Source organism: Triticum dicoccoides, chromosome 2B (genome assembly GCF_002162155.2).
Source record: "Triticum dicoccoides isolate Atlit2015 ecotype Zavitan chromosome 2B, WEW_v2.0, whole genome shotgun sequence".
In the NCBI taxonomy this organism is placed as follows: Eukaryota; Viridiplantae; Streptophyta; class Magnoliopsida; order Poales; family Poaceae; genus Triticum; species Triticum dicoccoides.
Genome location: NC_041383.1, coordinates 805,739,068 through 805,746,731, shown reverse-complemented (window position 1 = coordinate 805,746,731; position 7,664 = coordinate 805,739,068).

The window sequence follows — 7,664 nt, the reverse complement described above, 5'->3', positions numbered from 1 at the left end:
GGCTGTCGTCGGGCCTGCCTCCTCGCCCCTGCACCCTCTGTAACCCCCCCCCTCTCTCTCTCTGCTAGGGTTCTTCGGTTAATTTACTTAGGTTTTAGTTAGGGCAGTATGTTAATTAGGTTATCTATTTAGTTATGAATTTAGCTAGGTTCCAAAATTTGAACTGGACATGTGATATGTGCAAATTTGAACTGGACATGTGATATGTGCATATGTCATGTTTTGGACATGTCATGTTTGGAAAATGATCCGAGTGGCCTATGTTACGTTGGAATTTTGATTCATTTCCGTTCCGGTGAATTTCAGGCGCTCGATATGTCCATTTTTTTAGCAAAGATCATGCCGAAATTTCCCGTGAGTAAAGGCATGATTTTGTGCTACATAGTTGGCATATCGACTGCTGGCACATAGATTTATTTTTATGTCATTTCTCATTTATTCATACTTTTAGAAATAAATGAGGACACTTAATCATAGGAAACATGTCGAATAATGAAGAAACTGGGCCTTCTGACCAAGATGCAGACGAGATGGATTATGAGGGTGAACAAGAGTACCTTGACTATTTGACTGCTAAGCAAGGTTTGGAGGTCGGCCTCGATGATGGTACTGACGCCGACATCGACACCGACAACGCCGGCACCAATGGCGGCACCGAGACCGATGGGGAAGGTACCGGCGGGGAAGGTACCGGCCCCGATGCCGCTACCGAAAAGAGGAAGCATAAGAAGCAGAGGATACGAAAACCTAACAAACTAGGGATTGGACGACTTGCAATCACAAAGATGGCACCTGGCAAGTTAGAGCCGTTAGAGCCGGAAGAACCTCGCAAGTGCTATGGGAACCAAGTAGGATGCATCCTACGGGAATGTGCGAGCCTCAACGATGATGACTTAAGGAGTAAAGAACATTTGATGCAGTTGCTCCTAACAAAGTTGCACAAGAGATTAAAGTTCCCCGACCGGGATGACAACATAGAACAACCGTGGAATGATCTGAAGATGAAAAAAATTAACAATCACGCCATGGGCATGTTCAGCAATGATTTGGCCTCCTGGAAAGGGAGGGTGAAACGAGCTATTGAGGCTGATGAACCCCTGTCCAAGATTCTGGAGGAAAATCCGACACTTACGGAAGAGGAGTTCGAAAAGTTCAAGGACACTTGCGCTACCGAGGCATCCAAGGCTAAGGCTGCGAAATTCAAGAGCCTTCAACAAAGGAACACGGGGAAGCATCGCCTCGGAAGCCGTGGCTACCTCGGTAAAAGGCCCATATGGGATAAGGAGGACGCGGAACATGAAGCCGCGGGTCTCCCAGACCCCTTCGCGAAGTTCACCAACCCCTTGGAGCATGACTTCATCAGGGCCCGCTACAAGTGGGACAAGCAGAAAAAGGTTTTTTACACGGACAAGATCACGAGGAAATTGATTAGACTACTGGAGAAGCAACACCAGCTTGCAGCCGAAAGCCCTACTTCTCCGATGAGGCCCAAGTGGGACACCCCTCTCAACCGGGCCTTGAACGAACTTAAGGGACTCCCTTTGGATCAGCGGGCGCAATATGGTTGTGTGCACGGCGCTGGAGACGGAGCCACGTGGAAGGTGTTTTACAATGAGGGCCCGAAGGCCAAGAAGCTGAAAAAGAAGTTTAGTCAGGCGGACATCGACACGAAGGTGAAGCTTGCGGTCGAGAAAAAAGCAGCTGAGGACGCGAAAAAAGCAGCCGAGGACAAATATGAGTTGCCACAGCAGGCGGTCAATGCAGCTGTAACTGCCTGCAGAAATGATTTCGCTACTAACTTGGTTCTAGTTATCATCAACTGGGCGAAGGAAAAATCCAGACAAGGCGGTACATGATTTCCCGATGCCCAGTTTCATCGGGAGCTACTCCATGAACAACAACACCATCGCACCATCACTTGCTCACGCAACCGGGCCTCCTCTTGTAGCCGCTCCCGCTCATAGCAGCCTGTCCTCAGTCTCAGGCGCGATAGGTGGGCCTTCGTCTTTGGCTGAGCTCGACGCCGTCACGGTAATTACATTTTTGTTGCCTTTCGTTTGTTTTACGCCACAGACCTATGTGTTTGCAGGCGAAAGAAACCCCGTGCACCATACTCTACTTGATCAAAGGCCAGAAGGTGGACGTGGGAAAGGGGATGATAATGGACCCCTCTCAACGCACGTTCCACAACTAGCCGATCCCCGCTGGGCACTTCAGGGTTAGCTTGACCAGTGTGAAATCAGGACATGAGGATTTGCCTCCTCCAGTACAGCATGTGGGAGCGAACGACGAGACCCCGCCGCGGATTGGAAGCTGCAAGAATTGGGTGCTGCTATGGCCGAAGAATCTTATTCGTCTGGAGCCAGCCGAGAGCACACCAATAACTACCACACATCAACAAGCATGTGCGAAGACCACCACCCCGCCTACGCAATTACCAGCTCCTGTACTGCCGAGTGAGAGCGGCGGACGACATGATGAAGGGGGTGCAATAGTACTGGCTGATGTAATTTCTCCTATAGAACAGAGAATGGATGATGAGACGGAGGTCGACCCTATGGATTACCTCAATACAAACGCGTATGACTGTGACATAGATATGATGAGTCAACCATATGACGAATCGGGCTATCAGCTTGCTAATGAGGATATGGATAATGTGCCCGGGTAGGGTCGTACCATGGATTGCAAAAAGTCTCTCTTCATGAAATCCTCACAGGACACGCCTGAAGATGCCGCCTCAACACAGGCTCAACTAGCCGGGCGCGAGGGTCGTATAGTACTTAGCCCGGGAACACTGGGGCAGGGGTTAAGGAAGGGTCTGGAAGGTGTGCCCAAGAAAAAGGAGAGGAAGAGATCGGGGAAGGTAACTGCCTCCAAACAAGCCAGAGCACATAGCAGCCAGACAATGCATTCTGAAGAGCGTGTACCCGTGAAAAGTGCGGTCATGTTCCATCTCACGGGCGAGCCGATGCTACCGCCGAAACCGCTGGAGGCACTATCAGGGGATCTCAGGAGACTGCACGACCATGTGCTGTCGACTGAGAAAAGCCTACTAGCCTCAAAGGATCCAGGATATCCGATATACGCGGCTCGTGTGCCTGAGGGGAAGTGCTATGTCGACACACGGCCCGCGGAGGTGTTCTTCCTACGGTTTGACCATATCTTTGAGATGTTTCTAACAAGGCGGCTTGATTTTACTATCGTCCGCCTTTTTGCGCTACATATGATCTCCGTCATGAAGAGTGAAGAAGTCTCGCAAATCTGTGTGGTGGATCCGTACTACATGCACGAGTCTTTCTTGAGTCTCGGCGACTTTGAGCGTGAAACTGCTAGGGAGTACCTCCAAAACTTCATGGTACAGAATAAGGACCGGGAAATTGTCCTCGTGCCTTATCATCCAAAGTAAGTCAGTTCACAACCCTTTCGTACATTTCAATCATTCCTTCTCTCTCATATGGGGAATAATTTGAGGTGTCTTTTCCCCGCAGCAACGGGCGCGCCGTCCTTATCATTCTTTACCCGCAAGTCTCCCACGCTGTGTATTTTGACCCTTCCAGAGACTACGAGAAAAAAGACTACACCCACATAATGAATATTCTAGATGATGCTCTCCAAGGCTTCAGCTTTAGAGGTGGCCACGTGCAGATCAAGAAACAAAGGAACAAGAAGATGGGTTTCGCGCATAAAACTAACTTCTCCTGCATCCATGTCCCAAAATCAAGCAAGAAGGATGGATTCTACATCGTCCATCTCATGACTCAGTTCAACACGGATCACCAAAAGCTTCGCATTAACAGCAGAAATGATGATTGTATCCACAAGTGGCTAGAATCTCATGGAGAAGCGGATTACAAACTTAGAGATGACTTCTTTCGCATCCAAAGCGACATTGCGACGATCATCATGAAAGAAGTCGTCGATGAGAAGGGGATGTTCCACCACGGCCCTATATCGCGAGCTGACGTCCGAACTCGCATAGGCATGCAACATCTAGACCTCACGCCGTTCAAGAAGCTAGGGTTCGTCCTCGATGATATGGAAGGATGGAACTTCTAGTGATTTATGATGCCGATGATGATGATATGTGTCGGTTGAACTTGTATAGTTTTTGTAGCGATGAAACTTTGTGATGTCCCCGGTCCCTGCCGAACTTGCGTAACGCTACTTTGTTAGTTTGTGTATGATGACCTGTGTACCTCTAGTTAATTAATTTGCGTACTGTATGTTGCATCTAGTTGCTAACCCTTTCTTTTTCGGTGTTGCTCTAGTATATTTTGTTGCATATATATGATTGTACATCCTCTTCATGAACATGCATCTCTAACAGGTACCTAATTTCTTGATGGCGAGATGGAATTGCTATGTCGTGTACAAAGGGAAGGTTCTGGGGGTGTACAACGAGTGGCATGAGTGTCAGGCGCAAGTGAATGGGTTCACGGGCGCCAGCCATAAAGGCTTCAAAAGCAGACAAGAAGGAGAAGCTAGTTACTTGAGGTTCACACTAGCGCGAGAGAGGACTCGTAACCGCCACCTCATGTACTGCATAGTTCCGCTCTCACTCATAGTGATAGCACTTCTTGCGTATACCTTTGTTTAGATGGATGACGTTGTTGTAGTTGCAAGTATTCGAGACTTGCATGTATCGCTATTTTCGAGATGATGACAAGATATCACTTTGTGTTGGATGATGATTATGATGAGACTATTTGTATGTACATGCTATGATTACATTTGTGGTCTCGCAGGCATTTGTATGTGTATCATGATGACATTTCTATGTGCTAAAGATTATTCTATAAAGCCTGTTCAAATACAAAACAAATATGCCAAAAAAAACAAAAAAACCTACTTAAATTAGCAGTAGCGAGTGTATAAAAGTTAGCAGCAGTGCCGCGATAGCAGTAGCGCGTCAAGGTAAAGCGTGCTAGAGCTACTAGCAGTAGAGAGCTTCCGCTAACAGCGCTGCTGCTACACTTGTGTAGCAGTAGCGCGGGTGAGCACGCGCTACTGCTATCTGTTAGCTGTAGCGCCTTATTAGTAGCGCCTATCCCCGCGCTACTGATACATCTAAAACCCGCGCTGCTGCTAGCCTTTACCCTAGTAGTGTACCCATGGAGGAGGTAGCTCACACAACCATAATGGCCCCAAGAATGGAAACGGAAATGGAGGAAGCAACGGCCAGAACCGTACCAACCCGTCAACCCCAGCGAAGAGAGACCTGAGCCAAGTCACTTGCCTTAAGTGCCAAAAGACTGGACATTATGCTAATGAATGTCCTGAAGCCCAGAATGGAAATGGCAATGGAAGCTCAGGGAAGAAGCCAACCCGTTTCAATAGGGGACAGGTGAACCACGTTAATGTGGAGGAGGTTGAAGCCCAGCCAGATGCAGTAATAGGTAAGTTTTTAGTTAAGTCATTTACTGCAATCGTTCTTTTTTATACTGGTGCATCGCATTCATACATATCAAGGGGATTTGTGGATAAGTATAAACTGCCCACCAAGGTTCTTCGAACACCTATGTTAGTAAGCTCACCAGGAGCAGAGTATATGGCCAGTCGAGGATATTTCCAAGTGCCATTGAGTATAGGTAGGAATGTTTTCCCCTCGGATTTAATCATTTTGGAATCACAAGGCTTGGATGTAATTCTGGGTATTGATTGGCTATCGATGTATGGAGGAAACATCGATTGCGCCAGCAAGTCGATTTTGCTTACCACCCCAGAAGGAAGAAGGATTAAGTATGTATCACGGCATGAGCCGAAGAGGACACAAGTAAATTCATTATCAGGAGTTTTGCAGGAGGAAGTACCAATGGTGAAGGATTTCCCTGATGTTTTTCCCGAATGAGTTGCCAGGCATGCCACCAGATAGAGACATTGAGTTTTTGATTGAGCTTTTGCCAGGCACATGGCCGATATCTAAAAGACCGTGCCGAATGCCCGCACAAGATTTGGAGGAGATTAAGAAGCAAATTAAGGAGTTATTGGATAAAGGATATATTCCCCCAAGTTCTTCACCTTGGGGATCACCGGTGCTTCTAGTGGAGAAGAAGGATGGATCATTGAGGATGGTTGTTGATTATAGAGGATTCAATGAAGTGACTATCAAGAACAAGTACCCACTGCCGACAGCACAAGTACCCACTGCCGATGATCAATGATTTGTTTGACCAATTGCAAGGAGCTAAGGTATTTTCCAAGATCGATCTGCGATCAGGATACCAGCAGTTGAAGATTTGAGAGCAAGATATACCTAAGACGGCTTTTACCACTAGGTATGGGCTATATGAGTATACCGTTATGTCATTTGGTCTGACTAACGCACCTGCGTATTTCATGAACATGATGAACAAGGTGTTTATGGAGTTTTTGGTTAAGTTCGTCGTGGTGTTCATAGATCATATTTTGGTTTACTCGAAGGATGAGGAAGAGCATAAGGAGCATTTACGTTTGGTACTGGAGAAGCTCAGAGAACATCAATTGTATGCCAAGTTCAGCAAATATGAGTTTTGGTTGAAAGAAGTTGGATTCCTCGGGCATGTTATATCCGGAGAAGGAATAGCAGTAGATCCCACCAAGGTTGTCACTTTAACAAATTGGGTAGCACCAAAAACAGTTGGAGAGATCCGGAGTTTCCTTCGGCTGGCAGGATACTACCGGAGATTCATTGAGAATTTCTCGAAGATTGCGAAGCCCATGACGGAGTTGTTAAAGAAGGATACCAAGTTCAAATGGATTGAGGAATGTGAGGCCAGTTTCCAGGAGTTGAAGAAACGTTTGGTTACATCGCTAGTGTTGATTTTGCGAGATCAACGCAAGGATTATGAGGTGTATTGCGACGCTTCACGTCGAGGACTTGGAGCAGTGCTTATGCAGGAGGGAAGAGTTGTTTCTTATCCTTCAAGACAGCTTAAACCTCATGAGCTGAATTACGCCACACATGATTTGGAGTTAGCAGCGGTAGTGCATGCATTGAAGACATGGACACTTTCTCATCGGAAACCATTGTGAGGTGTACACGGATCACAAGTGTTCGAAGTACATTTTCACACAGAAGGAGTTGAATCTCATGCAAAGGAGATGGTTGGAACTCATCAATGATTATGACATGAGATTACATTATCACCTCGGGAAGGCTAACGTAGTAGGCGATGCGTTGAGCCGTAAGAGCCATGTAAACACACTCATGACCGGAGGATTACCAAAGGAGTTAGCCGAGGACCTTCGCGAACTATGTTTGGAGATAGTTCCGAGAGGCTATGTAGCAGCATTGGAGATTCAGTCAACTCTGATGGATAAAATCAGAGAAGCTCGGAAGGCTGACCAGGAGATTGCCTCTATAAAGGAGAAGATGAGCAAAGGAAAAGCTAAAGGATTTCGTGCGGATGAGAACGATACCTTATAGTTTGAGGACCGCGTTTATGTGCCCAATGATCCGGAGATCAGGAAGTTGATTCTACAGGAGGCCCATGATTCGCCATACTCAATTCACCCAGGAAATACCAAGATGTATTTGGATTTGAAGGATACTTTCTGGTGGACCGGAATGAAGAAGGATATTGCGGAGTATGTAACAGGTTGTGATGTATGTCAGAGAGTGAAGGTAGAGCATCAGATGCCAGCAGGATTGTTACAGCCATTGCCAATAACCGAATGGAAGT